The following is a 17,445-nucleotide window of genomic DNA, read 5'->3' on the forward strand; positions in this document are numbered from 1 at the left end:
CTGAGACATCCCTGTTGCCCACACTGCACGGCTCACCCCGGTTCCGAGGGGCAATCACAAAGTTGAGGGAGTGCTCAGGGAGTTTTTGGGGCACTGATGTGCTCCCAGGGAGAGACATGGAAGAGTGGGTGTTGTTTGCACTTAGGAAGATGGTGATGGAAAAAGGCCATCCATGGAAAGATGGAAAGAGGCTGCGGTAAAAGATGATAAGCTCCTGTAAACAAAAATGGCACTGAAAAAATACATGAGTAAAGTTACAAAGTTAGGTGCTGACCCTGTAAGAAATCCCAGTATTAAAGACACGTGAGGGGCTTGTGCCTGGCAGAGCAGTATGTTTTCAGTAGGGTGTAGGCTTAATTCTGTGGCCACAAACTCCTTCTGGAGCGTGTGGGATGGATGGAGCTTGGTGACACTTTGGGGCAGCCCCGGTGCCCCACTCACTGGGCATCGTGCAAATTCTGCTTGGAGGACAAAATTGTTCCTCCTGGACTATACCAAAATTCTAAGTCTTCTCTTGGCTCTTGCTTTTCCTTCCTTCCCTCTGTCTCCTCCACCTCTGTGCTGCTCGGTGGTTGGCAGGGGGGAGTAGTGGGACCCTCCCCCCAGCAGTAACCTTTTTGGGAAGGCTGACTTTGCCCTGGGACCCTGGAGCAGGAGGGAATACACTCCACAGCTCCAGGAGAGCTGATGCAAGTGCAGCCCACATGCTTCATGCTGCCAGCATTTGCTTTTTCCATCTGTTTTTTGTTTTGGTTCAGTTAAAAGCAGAGAGGAGAGGTGGATGTTGGTGTGAACCTCCTGTCTGTCCACATGAGGTGTGCGGGACAAAGGCAGCTTAGCATGGAAAGCTCCAGGAGCACCCAGGAGTGGTCTGGGGGACACAGCAGACATGGTTTCTTCTGAAACGTCTGGAAAAGCATAGTATATTTAGGAGAAACAGCCCTGCAGCCTGCTGTATGTATTCACTGTCTGAGAGCTGAGCCAGCCACAGCCTGGAGGGGACAGATGGAGGAATTAAGGACATCTCAGCTGGGCAGTAGGACCAAGAGATGCGTGGCAGGGATCTGGCTCCCGTACCTGAAGCACTTTGGAGACCGGGCTGGGAGTTTTCAGAGCTTTTCTTAGCAAGAGAGCCCTCCACCGGAATAATGTGTTGTGGACATAAATGGAGATCTGGAGAGGGAATATTTTCACCCTGGAAGCTGCTAAGGAACTTGCATCTAGCTGCTAGCAATGTGTTTCAAACTGGGTTTCTGTCCCAGGGAAGAGAAAGCAGAGCAGCCTCGCTGTGCTGACCGATTGTAAATTCTTCCCTGGCTTTGCTGGGGAAAAACAATGAACTCTTAGTGAAAACCTCCCAGAAATCCAGGACATGGGTATTTTATGTGTCAGCCCTTTACCACTTTGGAGAGAGCAGCTGAGGAGACCAGTCAAGTAGATCCCCTGACTTTTATCTACCAACAAATCAGTGGAGTGAGGGACAGAGATGCTGCCTCCCTCCTTGAGCCGGGCAGGTCACGGTGACACACGCATGACCGTGGGAGAGAGGCTGAGAAACTGTTCCTGAGAGAAGGGATTCGAGAGGGCTGTGTGTAGCAGAGCACAATACACAAAAGCCATGTTGAAACTTTGCATTTAGATGCAGCAGCAAACCAGGGAGCTTACCACAAGGACTGATAAGATTTCCCGCCTTGTAGCATTTACTTAAGAAGTCTTCATAAATACACCCTCCACTGCTAACCATCCTTTTCTGCTGGGAATTGCCATTAGAAGCTAAATTCAGCATTTTACATATAAAAAGCACTGAGACTTAATTCTGCACGATGCTTTCTGTGTAGTCCTTGGAGAAGAGACAACTCCAAGTTGGATTTTGGCTAAGAGTTACAGCGAGGTGTTGGGAAGTGAGGACTGCAACACTGCTCACCGTATGATCACAGCACCTGGGGGATGCAGGTGGTGTGCTCAAAATGAGAAGCCACAAAGGTCAGGGTGCTCTGCCCTTAGGTGGACCCATCAGACCTGTGAGTCGTTGGCGACGAAAGTGGCTTCCAAGCTGTTTGGAAGTAGCTTTGAGTCATCATCATCCCTGGAGGTATTTAAAAGCCGTGTAGATGTGGTGCTGAGGGACATGGTTTAGTGGTGGACTTGGCAGTGCTGGGTTAGCGGTTGGACTTGATGATCTTAAGGGTCTTTTCCAACCAGAATTATTCAATGATTCCATCAAGCATGCACAAGCTGCGCTCCCTCAGAGGCCAAAAATGGGCAGGTTTTCCTGGACACAGCAAGAAGCACATCTCTGGCACTAATTATCCCCCGTTGCATTGCAAATCCCTGCTGCAGCTTGGAGGGCTGTGTGAGATGTTCAACAGCATTTGAAGATGGAGGGAGATTTCTGTTCTCTTGGCTGTTTGCTCAGAGGCTCCTGGACTTTTCCAGCTGAAGTTGCACCCGGGCTGATACAAGCCTGGATCAGAGGTCCTCGCAGAACTGTTTTGGAAGGGAGACACAGGCTCTGGTCTGCAGAAGAGTTTCCAAATGTGAGGAATTAGGATGAGATTTGAGTGGAAGTGGATTATCCCGTTTCTCCCTTCTCTGAGCACATCTCTTCCTCCCAAGCAGCGCATAACAAGGCAGGGAAGCAGCCAAAGTGGCCGGTGGGGCAGCTCCCTTGTGCCCTGGAGGGCACTGATCCCAGAGCTCTGGATTGTTCCCGATGTTCCCGATGTGGCTGGAGCAGGGATGGCAGGAGTGGGATGGAGGGGGAGCAGACGGTGGGCACGGAGCTGCGGCGCTGTCAGAACAGCAGGGGCTCACGCTGGCAACGGCTGCAAATGGAGATGGAAAAGGGCTGGAGAGGAAAGGACACGACACAGCTGGTCCCCTTCGGCTTTGATCCCGAAAGCAAAGGGGTGTTGGCCACGGAGCAGGAGGCGGGGGGAAAGAAAGAGGGTGACTCATAAAAATATTGGTGTTTCCATGAAGACGCTGTTACCTGAGGACAGGAGGGAGGAGGGAACTTCCCTGCAAACGTGGGGGGAGCTGGAAGAAGAAGTCCCACTTGTGTAGAAATTGCCAGCCTGCTTAGGAACACAAAGCTGTTTGCTTTGGAGCCAGCGAGTTGGTTATTTGCTGCGAGTTGCTGGTTATGTGCAGAGCAGAAGGTGGTTTGTGTGCTTGTTGCTTCAGGGGAAAAAAAAAATAAAAAAAAAAAAAGGAAGAGCTGATTTTCTTGGAGGTCTGTGCAGTGGAGGTGGCTTTGGAAGAGAAAAGAGAGATCTCCTTCCTCTGCTGGCTGAGGGAATGGGTTGAGGGAGATAATCCAAGCCCAGGTAGCTGGGGGGAAGTCAAACACATCCCAGGATCTTGGCTCAAAATGCTCTGGCTACAGCATGGTTGAGCACGGCAGGTTTTGCCTTCCTGACCACCCTGAAGTTTGTGCTGGGGAGAGGGATGTGGTTTACTCACAGGCACTCAGATTTGCTCTGTGTGCTTGTCCCTTCCCCTCACAAGCTGAGAGAGATGCTGTGTCCTGCACGGGAGGACGGGAGAAGGACAGGAGGATGCGAGAAGGACAGGTGGACACGGCTGATGTCTGCCCTGCACCAAAATGACCTCAAAGTTTCTCTCACTGCTCCCTCCATGAACTCTTGGGGGATTCCATCTTACAGAAGTCCTATAAGCAGCACAGGACCAGCTTTTTATCCTGGAGGCAAAAATCACTGGAAATAACACTTCATCACTATGAAGGTCCTGACACCATCCTTAACCACCACATCACGAACCTCCTGTCGCAATTGTGATCTGCGTATGTGTCAAATCTTGCCTTGCAGATAAAAGCTGCTCCGCAGGCACCTTTTGTACTAAAATACGGAGCCTTTAAAATGTGAAAGAAACAACAAAATGTAGGACGCCACACAAAGCTGACCCACTGGGGACTTGTGGGGGGGGAAAGAAACGCAAGAAGGAGGGCTTGACACACAAAAATTGTTTTGTTAACAAAGCATCATTGTTCCACTCTGAATCAGTTTGACTGGAGTGGTAGAAACACCCCATCTGGAGACAGATGGAGAGTTTTCTGGCTAAAGAGACGGCGGGAGGAGGGATGGCTGACAACCCAGCAGATAGCATTGTCTGCTGCTACCTTGGCAATGGAGAGGAGAAAGGGCGGGTGGCACATTAGGCATCCCCTTTGCAACCCACCCGTCGCGCCCACTCCTTCTGCGACCCAGGCCCCATTTCTGGAGAGAGGTGTGCACCCAGGTTGGTTACCCCAAGGGGTAATCCCCCCCTTCCCTTCTTGCAGAGCTGGGGACCAGCAAGGTGTCTGGAGGGTCTACGAGCAGGCCTGTCCCCCCTCCAAGGTGCTCTGCCACCACACCGACAGAGCCCACCGCAGTGAGATGGTTCTGTAGTGCTTGTGTGCTGTGCCAGGGCTTTGTGTGACATGGTTTTGGCAGAGCCAGGGGACCAAAGTGGAAATGGCTTCCCAAAGTGAGCACAGAGGTTGGCTCCTGCTCCCATATGACTTTTGCCCACTGACTTCCAGGAGAAGAGGGTCTGGGCTGCTGGGAGGATGCTGAGCAGAAACCGGCATGGTCAGGGAGTAAAACGGGTAACAGCAGCAAGAGTTAATGCAATGCCAGAACACCCAGGGACAGACAGGACTGCACCAGGGTGCTCAGGTGACCCTGCAGTTCTGCAGGATCCCTGAAGACCAGTGCTTTGAATTGCTCTGATCACCTCGCTGAGGTTGGGGATGAATGAAGGAAAATCTGTACTTGAACGCCTGGGGCCTTTTAGCTACAGCACACACTAAATGCAGGATGGTTTATGGCTCTGGGCTCTGCTGGCACAGGAGCTGCTCAACTCTGCTCACCCAGAGCTCACCAGCAGCCCCTGCTCCCTCTGCTGCCTTCCCTGCCTGATGGGAAACTCCAGGATTGGTTTTGCTCCTGCCAGAGCTTTGAGGGATCATATCCTGCCCACCCTATCTGAATTCCTGATTACTTGCTAATTGCTTGACACACTCTACTTGCAATGCAGGAGACAGGCTCACGTCATCCTCTGTGGCTTGCCAGGGGAGAGTGTGAACCTCTTTTTGACTTGCCTTGAAATAGATGAAAAAGAATAGAGCTTGATATGATTAATGTGAAAACTTTAGCTTGGTTTCCTGCCTTAGCATCTGGGCCTCAGTCATCTTAGCATCACCGTGCCTTGTTTTTTGAGGGTTGGGCACACGTGGGGACATCTGAGAAGTGACACTGCAGGCTGCAGTGACCTGGGTGCTCCTCTGCATGGTCTGTCCTTCATCCCCAGCTGCTGGAGACATTCTGGGCTTATGCAGCAGTCACAGAAGGATTCAGGTGGTTGCCTCGAGGCACTGCTAAGATAATACCCCAAGAGCTCCTATTCAACCCTGCTGGGGCTGTTATATTTGCATGGTGGGCAGATATTCAGATGCCCCGTGGCTTTTTCAGTGAGCCCAGATGAACAGGCCCAGCTCCTCACCCCACGAGCTGCAGGCAGACAGAAGGGATCAGGAGACCAGCACCACTTAGATACAGCCCTGCAAGAAAAATTAGAGGAATAAAGTAAAAGGTGGGTTTGTTTTTTGAGCTTCAAAGGTTGTAGGTGCAGCAGCATGGTGGTGGTGAGGAATGTTCTGCTGATGGTGTCCCCAGGCCCAGTCTAGGATGGATCCTACCTGGTTTAATCTGTCCAGAAGAATATGGCCCAGGGAGTAATGTGAGGGTGATGGGAAGATGTGTGTCTTATGTGCTTGTGAGATCCCAGAGCGTTTGTATCCACTGTGGCACTGCAGGTGGCTTTGGGGTAAAGGGTGGCCTCAGGGAAGAGAAGTGAGGGGGGTCACTGAACATGCAGGGTGGAGTAAAACAGGTCAGATGGTCAGATGTATTTACCTGAGTGGTTCTCCCAGGGAGAAGGGACCTCGACTTTGAAGAAGTGGAACCACACCAGATGCACCACACTAGCAGGAGAGAGGAGGCAAGGCTATTCCAGGCAGGCAGGTTTTGCTGTCCTAGAAGAGACACTGGGGATCACTGGGATTTCCCTTCTTCCAGTGGGAAGAAGGGATCACTGGGATTTAATAAAGCATCCGTGAGCAAGGGCTCTGACACAGCAGCAGGTCAGGGTGCTCTTTGCTTTGCTCCATGGCTTGGAAAGCCAAGTGCTTCCTTGGGGACACATGTGCCACCCACCCACCTCCCTCTCCATCCCTGCCATCCTGGCTCTCTCCACATCCCACTGCCTGGTGCTGGGCACACAGTGTGAAATCTTTCACCTTGCTTTCCCCTGCGTGGAAAGGGGAGGAAAAAAACCAGCGTGCGAGCTCTCCCGGGGAAGCGGGGAGGGATGAATTCACCTTGCTGAGAGGTGAGGGAGTCTCTGGGTAAAGAGATGCTGGAATAAGCACAGAGAGTGGATTAAGCAGCCACTGGGTTGCCTCTCATCACCACCGTCAGAGCGCCCGGGGAGGTCGGGTGCTTTGGGGTAGCGATGCACAGAGGCAGCGCAGCTCACTCACTCCTCTCTCTGCCTCCCCATCCCCTCCCGCGCTGGGCTCTGTGAATCAGCATTTCTGCAGCCGAAAGGCAACGGCGGGGAGAGGCAGGAGGCTGCTGGGGCACAGGGAGGAGGATGGAGAGGGGACCTGGTTAAAAAGGGGCAGCCTGTGAGTCCAGGGTGGTCTCGTGGGGTGGTTCTGCAATCTGCTCCCGCTCAGGTTTTTTGCTTGTTGCTGCCACACACCCCTCGTGCGTGGCAGTGAGGTAAACAAGTGCTGTGAGTGATGCCTCCCCTTCTCCCTCATCCTCTCCCCGCCGTCGGCGACGGGAGGATGTGACAAGCTGGCAGTGGGAGAAGGCATGAAAGGGATGTGATCCACTGCGCCTCCTGAGCTGAGAACCTGGGGAGATCCAGTTACAGCAACGGGGTTAGAACAAAAGAGAATTGCCTCCGGGATCAATTCCTCTCCATTTTCTGGGCTGCCTGTGCATGCACACGCCTAACAGCCTCCTTCTGTGCTACCAGCTCTGCAGCATGAGCAGCCCAGGATACCCCACTGAGCACCAACCAGGCCCTTCCCCAAAGAGCTCCAGTGCTCTGAAATGCTTCTTTTTCCCAAAATAGGGGAAGAAGGGTGATCACCTGGGATAAGCCTAGAAATAGCAAGGCCAAGCTTTGCAGTGCTTGAAAAACAGAAACAAAGCTGCACAGTTGGTTGCTGGAGCTCCAACCTTTCCTCTGCCAAGGGCTGACCCAGTGCTGGAGCTGAGCTCTGTGTCAGGGTCAGGGGCTGAGAAAAATAATTGTCCCTGCAGATTGCTTCCTGTTCCCCAGGTGTTTCGAGGTGACACCTTCTCCCCTCCATCACAAGGTTGGCCAGCAAGCAAAAGCTGAACCCTTAAAGCCCCTTTTCTGCAATGTAACAGCTGTGCCAACACTACCTTAACCAAGATGCCATGGCTGGGTGGGGGGCACAATGAGTGTTTCACATATGGCACAGGACTCACCGAAGGAATTAGCGGGGTCCCACCACCCTGGGATGCTTATTGCTCATTCCGGGGGTGGAATTTGGCTTCTTGGGGATTGTTGTTTGTTTTATTTTGGCGTAGTGCCTGCTCCCAAATGCCGCTGGAGATGAGCTGTAGAGAGCACAGATGTGCATCCCGAGCATACTGCAATGAGGTTCCTGATTTAAGGACTGTGATTAACCTCTTTCCGACAGTTGCTAACCAGGTGCAGGATTGCAACAGGAAGAGGAGAAAGCTGGGTGGAAACAGCCAGTTTTCCTCCATCACCTGGAAACGCACGCGGATGCCATTTTCTGCCTGAAATTCAGACAGGGCTTAGGAATTCTACAGGGCATGGGGACACCCCGTTTGTAGCAGTGCTGCCCTGCAGCTGCTCTCCAGAACCCGTCCCTTCCTTTCCAGCTGGGGATCCAGCAAACAAGGCAGGGATGCAGCATGAGTCTGGCACAAGCTGTGCTCATGTGTGGGATGATGGGCTGCAGAGCGTGCCCTGCTTGGGGCTGTGCATGCAGCGGTGCTAACAAGAAAAGAGGCAGAAAATCCCCCTGTATTTCCTGCCCTCCATCTCATCAGTCTGAGCTAAGAAGGGCATCTTCCTTTGCACAAAAAAAAGCCGTGGCCTCACCCAGGTGCTCTTGTTTGGGACTTGCACGTTGATTCGGCTGGTCCAGGTTTGTGTGGGACCTTGCTGTTTGGAAAGCTGAGTATCAGGAGGATAACAGTGGTTTTCCGTGGTTAGATGTGAAGAGGGGGAGCCATTGTGACTTGTGTTTTGCCAGCAAGGGTTAAACCAAGAATTGCCAAACTTGCTCATTTTCAGGAGGTCTGGCTTCTGTGGGCCTCAGGGTTCCTCTGCCCAGGATGTCATCAGCCTCCCAGGTCTGGTTTTTGTGTGTGACACTCCCAAGTGTCACGTCTCACCCCAAATACCTCTCTGGCATCAGGGTCAGTTTTAGGTTGACTTCGATGTTGCCCACTGATTGGCCAGGTACTACCTCTGCATCTCATTTTTCAGAGGACCAGACTCTTAACTCCTGTTTCAGGCTGACTGGTTTTAAGACCCCTCCATCGTACCTTCTCCCCTTTCTGTTTCTCCATCTCGTAAGTGCAGCCATATTCCCGTATTTTCCCCCAAAGGGGAGGCTGCAGGCTGTGCTTCACACCAGGGCATCCCCAGGCAGAGAGCAGCCATCGTTGAGTTCCAAACATTTAGCAGAGTCAAGAGCTGCCTTGTCCCTTGGGGGAACAGCAGGGGGAGATCTGGATGGGGGGATGGGAAAAGGGGGGAACCCCAAAGCAGGCAAGTAGATAGGCTTGGGAAATGTGAGGAGACAGAAGAGTTTATTAAAAACAATTAATAGCTGCTACAAGCAAGGATTTAAACTGAAACCAAAGCCTTAGGGAGGGAGGAAATGAAGTGGCTTGCAATTGTTATTTTATTGTGTTATTTATTTATTTTTTAAAATATGATATGCTAAATGCAAATAAGCATTTCTTACCAAGCAGGAGAAGGAGGGGATGCAGGAAAAGTGAGTGGGATTTAGGTTTTGCATCGTATGCTGAATTCCTGGCAGGTCTTTTGTAACATCTGTTAAAACTAAAACAAACATTCATTTCCATTTCTCGCTGCCTGAGATGGCTTCTGCAAAAAAATTTCAACCTGTCCAGGAATTTGTCTTGGAAGTTGCCCTCCCTCTCCTCACGCCTCCTCTTCTCCAGGGGAGATTTCCTTCCTGGACTTCCCAGGGGCTCCATTAGCCCCACATTAAAGCCTTTTTACTTTGCTCTAAAACTCTCCATCGAAGTAAAAGGAATTCTAATAAACCGCTGGGAAGACTCAGCTATTCACTCTTTCCATGGAAACACGGCGCTGCCTCGGAGCAGAGCTCCTCTCGACGGAGCCTGGGTCACGGCAGGAGGAGACCAAGGAGGGATGGAGAGATGGTTTCCATTATAAGAGACCTTTTGAGAGAAATAATCACTGCTCTCCCACCAAGGAAAGCCTCTGAGATGGCGGGGGCCTGGGCACGCCACGGGAGCGGGGCCAGCCTCGGGGGTGGCAGTGATGTGCTGAGTGTTGAGAAACTCATTAAAACATCTGATTAGTGGAAATGAAGGCGACCAGGACTGATTCCTCTCTCTTGATGGGAGAGATGAGTCCAGGAGGTTGGATGGACCCAGTGCTGCAGGCAGAGGCTCTGGGGGGGGGGGACACATGGGGTGCGAGGAGGGGACGGGGTTGTGGGAGGACATCGGTGGCTCCTTGCCCGGGGTTGTGCTGCACCAGCCAAACATGACACCAAGCAAATACATTTCTCAAGGCCAAATAAAGCCTGTTTGCTCTGGGACAGGGGGTTCTGGCTGTGCCCACATGGGAGTCGGGTCAGTGCCATGACCCTCCTACCTGAAGTGACCGCAATATAATTAATTTTGAGCTTCCTCACAGGCACAATTGTCCCAAGTGTTGCTCCAGCACTGCGAGATGAAGGATTTCTTTTTTTTCTGGGTTTTTTTCTGTTTTTGTTTTTGTTTTTTTTTTAAAGCACAAGGAAGCTTGTTAGAAATAGCCTGAAGGGCAAAGTTAGAAAATGAAAATCCATCCGATCCGCTTGGAGCCGGTGCGCAGAGTTTAATGGGAGCTGGGACAGAGCTGCCTGCTCCCTGCCTGCACAGAGTCCCAGATTGTCTCCTGGGCCATGTCACCAGAGCAATCCATCAGGATCATAGGGAGAAGGGTTGGGGGAAAATTATCCAAAAAGAGGAATGAGAGATGAGGAAGGAGAAACAGCCAGTTCACAGCATCCCACATAGGTGCCAGGGATGTCCCTGGGATCCCAGGCCAGGCAAAAAGGGAGGCTGGGTTTGGAAAGCTTATTCTTGTCAGCACAGAGGAAGAAGCTTTATCTTTGTAGGTTGCAGTGGTGAGACACTGAGGGAGCTGGAGTGCCTTTGTTTTAGCAGCTCCAGAAATGACATTGCAATGAATCATTGTTTTTTAGTTCCCCCCTCCCCAGGGCAGGAGGTTGGTGGAGTGTGTGTGAGTATTTCCAGGGAAGCCTCTGACTGATCAGAGGCTGGAGCAGCTCTGGAGTCAGGCTGATAGAGTTGGGGTTGTTCAGCCTGGAGAAGGCTCCAAGTTTCAGTGCCTGAAGGGGCTCCAGGAAAGCTGGGAGGGGACTTGGGACAAGGGCAGGGAGGGATGGGACAAAGGGGAATGGTTTCAAGCTGAAAGAGGGGAGATTGAGGTGCAATCTGAGGGAGAAAATCTTCCCTGTGAGGGTGGTGAGACCCTGTCCCAGGTTGCCCAGAGAAGCTGTGGCTGCCCCATCCCTGGCAGTGTTGCTCCAGGTTGGATGGGGCTTGGAGCACCCTGCGCTGGTGGGAGGTGTCCCTGACCATGGCAGGGAGTTGGAACTGGGTGATCTTTAAAGTCTGTTCCAGCCCAAACCGATCTGGGAATCTATGATTATGACTTTGATCAGCAAGGTGAGCTCTGCCTTCATGACAGGGAAGAGGCTTTTTGATGCTGGTCCCACTGGGTTTGTGGTAGGTGTGGGTGAGATCTGCTCTGCAGCTGGAGAACACATTGGGTATGTGGCTGTATCTGCATCTCTGGTGGGGGCTGTGGGCCACACAGAGCTGGACTTCAGCAAGAGGATGGAAACTTTCCCATCCACACAAGTGTGCATCACCACCTCTTACATGCTCAGAGGCTTTGAAGTTAATTTCTGGGGTAGGTGATGGTCTCCCACCCAGCTGGTGCTTGGGCTGAGACAGATAAAGCCATGTTACTCAAATGGAGGTGACGTGGGTGCTGGCACCTCAGAAGTCACTGAAATTGGCCTTTGTGAACTCACAAATGGGAGTCCCAGATCTATGAAGCTGCGGGAAGAATCACAGCATTTAAAATACAAAGTGTCAGGTAGTGATTTAATTTGCATATGGGGCTCTTGGGGCTTGTGGCTTCAACCTTCCTCCTCGTCAGGGTGAGGTCAGGGTTTAAGGAGAGCAGGGCTGAGGTTCTCCTTAAATCACAGCACTCCTGAAGGTGGGGATTTCAAACATACCAGAGCTTTGAAATGACCCAGATGGACCAGATCAATGAATTTATGGTATTGTAGTGTAAAAATAACAAATATTTTAGTGTTCTCTCAGGTCCAGAGGAGAAGCTGGGGCTGATGCCCAGTTGGATTCCCTAGGGTGGCAGTCACAGCCTGTGGTGCCAAATGGTGAAGGAGCTTTTCCTCATGAAGGACAGGGGGAATATATGGTTATGGGGATAAATACTGAGTCCCAGGAGAGCTGTGAGGTCCTGGCCCAGTTTACCATTCTGCAGAGAAGCACGTTGTGAAGTTGGGAGGTGGTTGCAAGCTTGCTGTGGTGTATTAGCTAGAAACATCCAGGCTGGGGTTGGGATGGGGTCAGGGATGAGGATGAGGAGAAAGGGGACAGGGGAGATGCAAGCAGTTTGCTTTGGCAGACGCTGGGTCCCCTTCTGAGGGTTGCTCTGTTTTGCAGCTCGATGCCTACTATCTGGAGTAATTAACAGGGAAAAGAGAGGGCCTGGTTATCCATCCTTCAAGAGCAAGGGGGTTGAATTGAAAGGCAGCACCTTGGAAGTGGATCAAATAGCTCTCCAGCCCCCCGCATACGGCTTGGAAACTTGCTGCCGTGCTGCGTTATCAAGGTGAACAGCTTTAGTTCAATTAAAGAGCAGCTCAGAGCAGAGTGGTGGGAGGAGGTAGGGATGGGCGTTTGCACACCCAGGCACCACTGGTGTCCCTGTGTGCCAAGGCCACCAAAGCACCTTGCTTCCTTTTGCTGGGGAACCAGCTCCTCGCCTCCGAGCTGGATTTTATTTACCCTTACCAAAAAAAAAGCAGTGTGCAGGGAAGGATTGCTCTTTGTTACCGTCTCTTTTCTCCCCCCCTCCTTCTTAAAACAAACCCCCAAAAGCAACCGCTCACGGTGATGAGCTGTCATCAGCTCACCGTGCACCTAAATCCCCACGGATGCAGGGTGCTGGGAGCTCATGTGTCTGTATTTTTCCTGCTGGTCCCTGCCTGGGTTGCAGCTGGCTACGGTGTGCAGAAAGCTGCAGGTGTGATTTGTTCATTTTTGCCTCCCCGCCTTCACCCCCCACCCCCCCCAGTCCCTCCTGCTTCCCCTTCCCCACCACCGTGCGAGCCCACCCGGCTCATCCCACCCGGCTCATCCCACCCGGCTCATCCCACCCATCTTATCGTGGTGACGAGACCCCACATCCCACCCCGCGCCGGCTCCGGCATCTCCCCGGTGCAACGCTGGAGGAGGGCTGGGATCTCTGGGGCTGGTGTGTGTGTGTGTGTGTGCGTGGAGGGGAGGGGGGTTAATCTTCATCTTATGAGGCTGGGGAAAAAAAAAAAATAAAAAATTAAAAATCAAAACTATAAAGGAGGCAGCAGCCTCCTCCTTTTCCTCCTCCCCCCGCTCCAGAGGATTAAGCCTACAAAAAAAAAAAAAAAAAAAAAAAAAAAAAAAAAATGTCTGCAGCTTTCTGTTGACCCTGCATGATGGCATTTTTGCGCTCTGTGTGCTGCCTCTGCTGATTGCTATTCCTGGCACAAACACACACACACACACACACACACACACACACAGCCCCAGCACGGCTCAACACGGGCACGGCGAGCCCACTCAAAAAAAATAATAATAAAAAAAAATTCCTCCAAAAAAAAACCCTCAACCCAACCATCCCCAACCCAAGCCGGTGTCCCTTGATGTCCCTTGGCCACCCTGCTCTCTGCAGGAAGAGCCACCGGCAGCCGCTGCCGCTCACCCTCGCCTCCACCCCACTTCTTCTCACCTCGTCCCCAGCTCCACCGAGCACTTTCTGCCGGAGCCGCCCGCAGCCAGACCCTCCACCACTCCTACCGCTGGCATTACATTTTCAGGCTGGATGCTATAGGGCCGTTTCTAATTACCTTATATCCCCTAGTGGTCTATGAATAATGGTTAGTGAAGGAGCTCAGAAGGGCTGCTGAGAAGGGAAGGAAAAAAAAAAAAAAAAAAAAAAAAAAAAAAAGAGGAGAATTGTGCTATTTCTCACATTTTTTTTTCTAAGGATCTAATCTGGCTACTGTGCTCTGGAAGAGGAGGAGAGCGAGCCAGCAGGAGAGAGAGGAGAGAGCGAGGACCATCGCAGGTATTGTTGCAAGCTACATCTTTGTGCTTTTTTTTTTCCTTTTTCCTTTTTTTTTTTTTCTGTCTTTTTTTTTGTTTGTTTGTTTGTTAATTGAAGCCACAGCAGAACTGGAGGGGGGCCGGGGCTGGGGTGGGGGTGTGTGTGTAATGTGGAGACGGAGCTTTTCCTGGATTTATTTTTTCTCTTGTGCAACTCGTGTGCTGCTGCGATTGAATGGATGCACAGCGCCGGCATCGCAGAGTTTGGGGGGGTTGTGTGTGTGTGTGTGTGTGTGTGTGTGTCCTATTTGCAGCAGCGGCAGAGGAAGGGGGTGGTGTTGGTGGTGTTTTGCTTTTCTGGAAGTAATAAAGAAATTTGCAACCAGTCCAAAAATCCTCCTGACTTGCCGATTGATGGGTGTCTGAACAAAGATACAGCTGAGACTTGGAGTATTTGTGTGTGTAAGGGATGGATTCCTTTTGCTTGTCCTGACTCCATACTTTTTCAAAGTTAAAATAATAACGGGGCATGGGGCTGTGAAAGCCTTTGCAGAGAGAAATCTTCCCGGGGAGGCTTATTTCATTTAGGAGTTATCTGTGTGCATGGTTTTATACTTACAAAAGTTGCGGTGGTGCCGCGGTTGGGTGCCTGGCTATCCTTGCCGTTGTCTTCACGTGAGAACGCTGATTTGATGGATTTTCTTTCTTTTATTTGGTGGCTGGTGGGGCAGGGAAAAAAAAAAAAAAGAAAAAGATGATAAAAAAAAAAAAAATGGATCTAGCAGATAACCCAAGGAACCGCGGGGTTTGCACATCTGGCTGCGCCTTTGGAAAGCCCCTCGGTGGGACTTTCACCTCCCTCTCCCTTTCTCCCACGGCAAATTTTTGCTCCAAAATCCTCCGTTGACATTAATAAACAAACAAACCAAGGGAATAACCGAGGAGCCTGGTGAGGGGGCTCGGAGCCTGCTGTTGGGGATGAGGGGGGGCAGGGGCGGGAAGGGGGGGGCCCATGGGCTTTTGTTTTAAATAACGAAACGGCGATGATTGAAAACATATGAATAGGATGCAATGCAGAGCGGGTGTGTTACGGGGGGGGGGAAGAGCTGGAAAACTGCTTATACGACAGAAGCAGAGCTTGAATGACTGTGGTGAGATGAAAGGCAAGGGGTCTGTCCCTTGCCTGGTTGTGAGGCTGTCTTGGGGGGAAGCTGGGAGACAATTCCCAAAGGCAGAGGAATGATCTGGGGGTGAAAGGGGGGAAAAAAAGGATACCAAACACAACGAAACAAACCTGGAGTGAAGTAGGTGATTATAGCCCATCCGAGTTTGCCGGCGTTAATGGAGCTAATTGTGTTAGAAAATAATAAAATTGGAGGAAAACACCCCGGCTTGTGGAGCAGGGGGAGATGTATGGGGAGCAGAAGCAGGTCCCAAAACCCCATTAGTCCTCCCCCCCCCCCAAAAGCACCACTGATACTGGGGGGGGGGGGATATTGGGGCATTATCCAAATGTGGCCGGATTGTGTTTATTTGGGTAGAATTAAAGATGGAGCAACTGCCCCAGGGAGGGCTGTAATCCCCCCGGGAATGGCTCCGAACCACCCCCTCTGTGCTGCCCTTTGCTGCCTGCCCTTCACTGCCTGCCCTGCCTGGCCTTGCTTTTGTGTTTGTTTGCTTCCAAAGAGGGGGGGGAGAGAAGGGAGCCAGGGGGAAGGGGGGGGGCACGAAGGCGGGGAGAAGCCGTGAGGGCGGAGAGCCGATTTAAATTGGACTTAATGGATTCCCAGGGCAGCTCTTTTAGATGAAAGTCAAAATAAGAGCCAAAGTGAATCTCAGCAGACCTGTCTGTTGCATTAGAGATGCAGCCTTCCTCTCCCTCCCTCCCTTTTTTCTTTAAAAGGGGTGGTGGGGGGAGAAAGTGTTACCCGCACAGAAGACGGCGTGGAGTTTCTCGTTCCTATAATGAGAGCTCTAATTGAAGAACTTGCAGCCTCTTGGGAGAGTCTTTACTGATCGCTGCTTTTGTTATTCATGCCCTGCTCTGTTTTCTTGGCTTTTTTTTGGGGGGTGCTGGTGCAAGTCTGGCTGTGCTGGGGATAGGGGGGGAGATGCTGTGTCCCCCTCCTAGGCTGGCTTGGTGGGTTGCTGGCAGGTAAGACCCCCTGGTTACCTCCCTGGGGAGGGTTGTGCCACACTGGAGGAGATGTTTGACTTAATCCTTCTCTGGGAGCTGTTGGGGTGAAATCCTGCAGGGGAGTCTTGTCCTCACTGGACACCCCAGGGCTGTGAGGTGGACCCTGCCCACCTAGCCAGTGATGAGGGGGTAAAGCGGGGCTGGTGCCTTCTGCCTGGGCTTGCTGTAGTAGCAGGGAACCCACATGGGGTGCCACGGGGTGCCACAAGCTCACTTGGTGCAGAGGGGACAATGCTGTCACACCTCTCCTGGCCCACAAGGGTCCAGGGTGGCTCTCTGCAGCCAGAATGTCACCTGGAGGGGACAGGTGTCATGTCAAAGCCACATGGATCCTCTGCCCACCCAGGGTGCCAATGGGCACACAGCCACCAAGGCTGCAGGACCTTTTTTATTGCTCAGGAATTAGGGAAAGGAATAGGCAGGGGCACCAGCAGATAGGGCTCCCCTCCATGGGTGTCTCATCACCCTACTTCCCCTCTGAGATCCCCTTAGATGGTCAGTGTCTCTATGACCACAGGGAGGTGGTACCTGTCCCCATGTGGTCCCACAGCGATGCTGCATGTGGCACCAGGCTGGTTTGGCACATCCAAAAAGCTCCTGGGGGGCAGGTCCCTCTCCCAGTCCTGGACACCTTTTGCAGATACACTTATGGATGAAAACAGGAGCCAAGAGCCCTTGGGATGGATGCTCTCAGTAACATTTCGTGTCTGTGGGGCTGAGTCTGGAAGAGGATGTGTGAGCAGGATGGGGTTGCACCAGCACAACTTACACTGGAGGCAGAGCAGTTAACCTGGACATCTGATCTCCTTGAGAATTGTGTATTGACCCTGACAGGGATGCATCAGAAGCGACAGACTCTCCATCATCGATCCCTCTCCTCCCATCACCAGGTGTTGACACCGACGGTTGTGAAAATGGCTTTAATTTCAGGCCCCTGGCTCCAGCACGTAACACTTAGCCATGGTCCCAAGGTGCCACCAGGCTTTGCAAACACCTCCATGGGCAGGTTGCCATCGTGGCTTGTGGCAGGGATGGCATTTGCCAGGGGTGGCCAGTTGAGCTGAGGATGGGGCTTGTGGAGAGCCCTGGAGCCTGGGCCATCAGGCAGGGTGCTCTCCTGAGGTGGCAGTGCAGCTTTTGGTGGAGGACCCCAGGAGGTAGCTGGCACTCCTGCTTTGTTGATCTTTGCTAGGAAATCCCTCTGGTTTGGACCTATCGTGCTGTAGGTGACAAGAAGCAGAGAATGGAGCCGGGCTGGGGAATCCTGGTCCTTCTGCAGCCTTTGCTGGGTAGCCTTGGTTTTGGGGATTAAAATTGGGCTTGCTTGCAGATAGACATTCCCAGAGTCTTCATTAACATTTGTCTGGCCAGGATGCCTCTTGCCCTTCCCTCCTCTGAAATGGCCACAGCCAAGTCTGATGGACGTGTGCCATCATGTGTGCGTGTCCCCCCGTGGAGACCTGGTGGGGAGGTCGCTTTGATTTTTGGGCTGACACTCCTCCTCTCCTCCTTCCCAGCATCTGGAGCTTT

The 17,445-nt window shown here is 52.0% G+C and overlaps 1 protein-coding gene across 5 annotated transcripts in view; it reads left to right on the top strand.

Moving 5' to 3' along the window:
* The window catches only part of RAI1 (retinoic acid induced 1), a 72,043-nt gene that overhangs the window by 21,888 nt on the left and 32,710 nt on the right, over nt 1–17,445 (top strand). For 3 of the 5 annotated variants that reach the window (XM_030460157.1, XM_030460160.1, XM_030460161.1), the window contains exon 2: nt 13,660–13,740. The exons of 1 other annotated variant lie outside the window; for it this stretch is intronic. The gene's annotated coding sequence lies outside the window, so the exon portion shown is untranslated. Of the gene's footprint in view, nt 1–12,179; nt 12,244–13,659; nt 13,741–17,445 lie in introns of those variants that run through there. One more of the 5 variants, XM_030460158.1, reaches the window with a different exon arrangement.

The sequence above is a fragment of the Calypte anna genome, chromosome 14 (genome assembly GCF_003957555.1).
Source record: "Calypte anna isolate BGI_N300 chromosome 14, bCalAnn1_v1.p, whole genome shotgun sequence".
NCBI classification, from domain to species: Eukaryota; Metazoa; Chordata; class Aves; order Apodiformes; family Trochilidae; genus Calypte; species Calypte anna.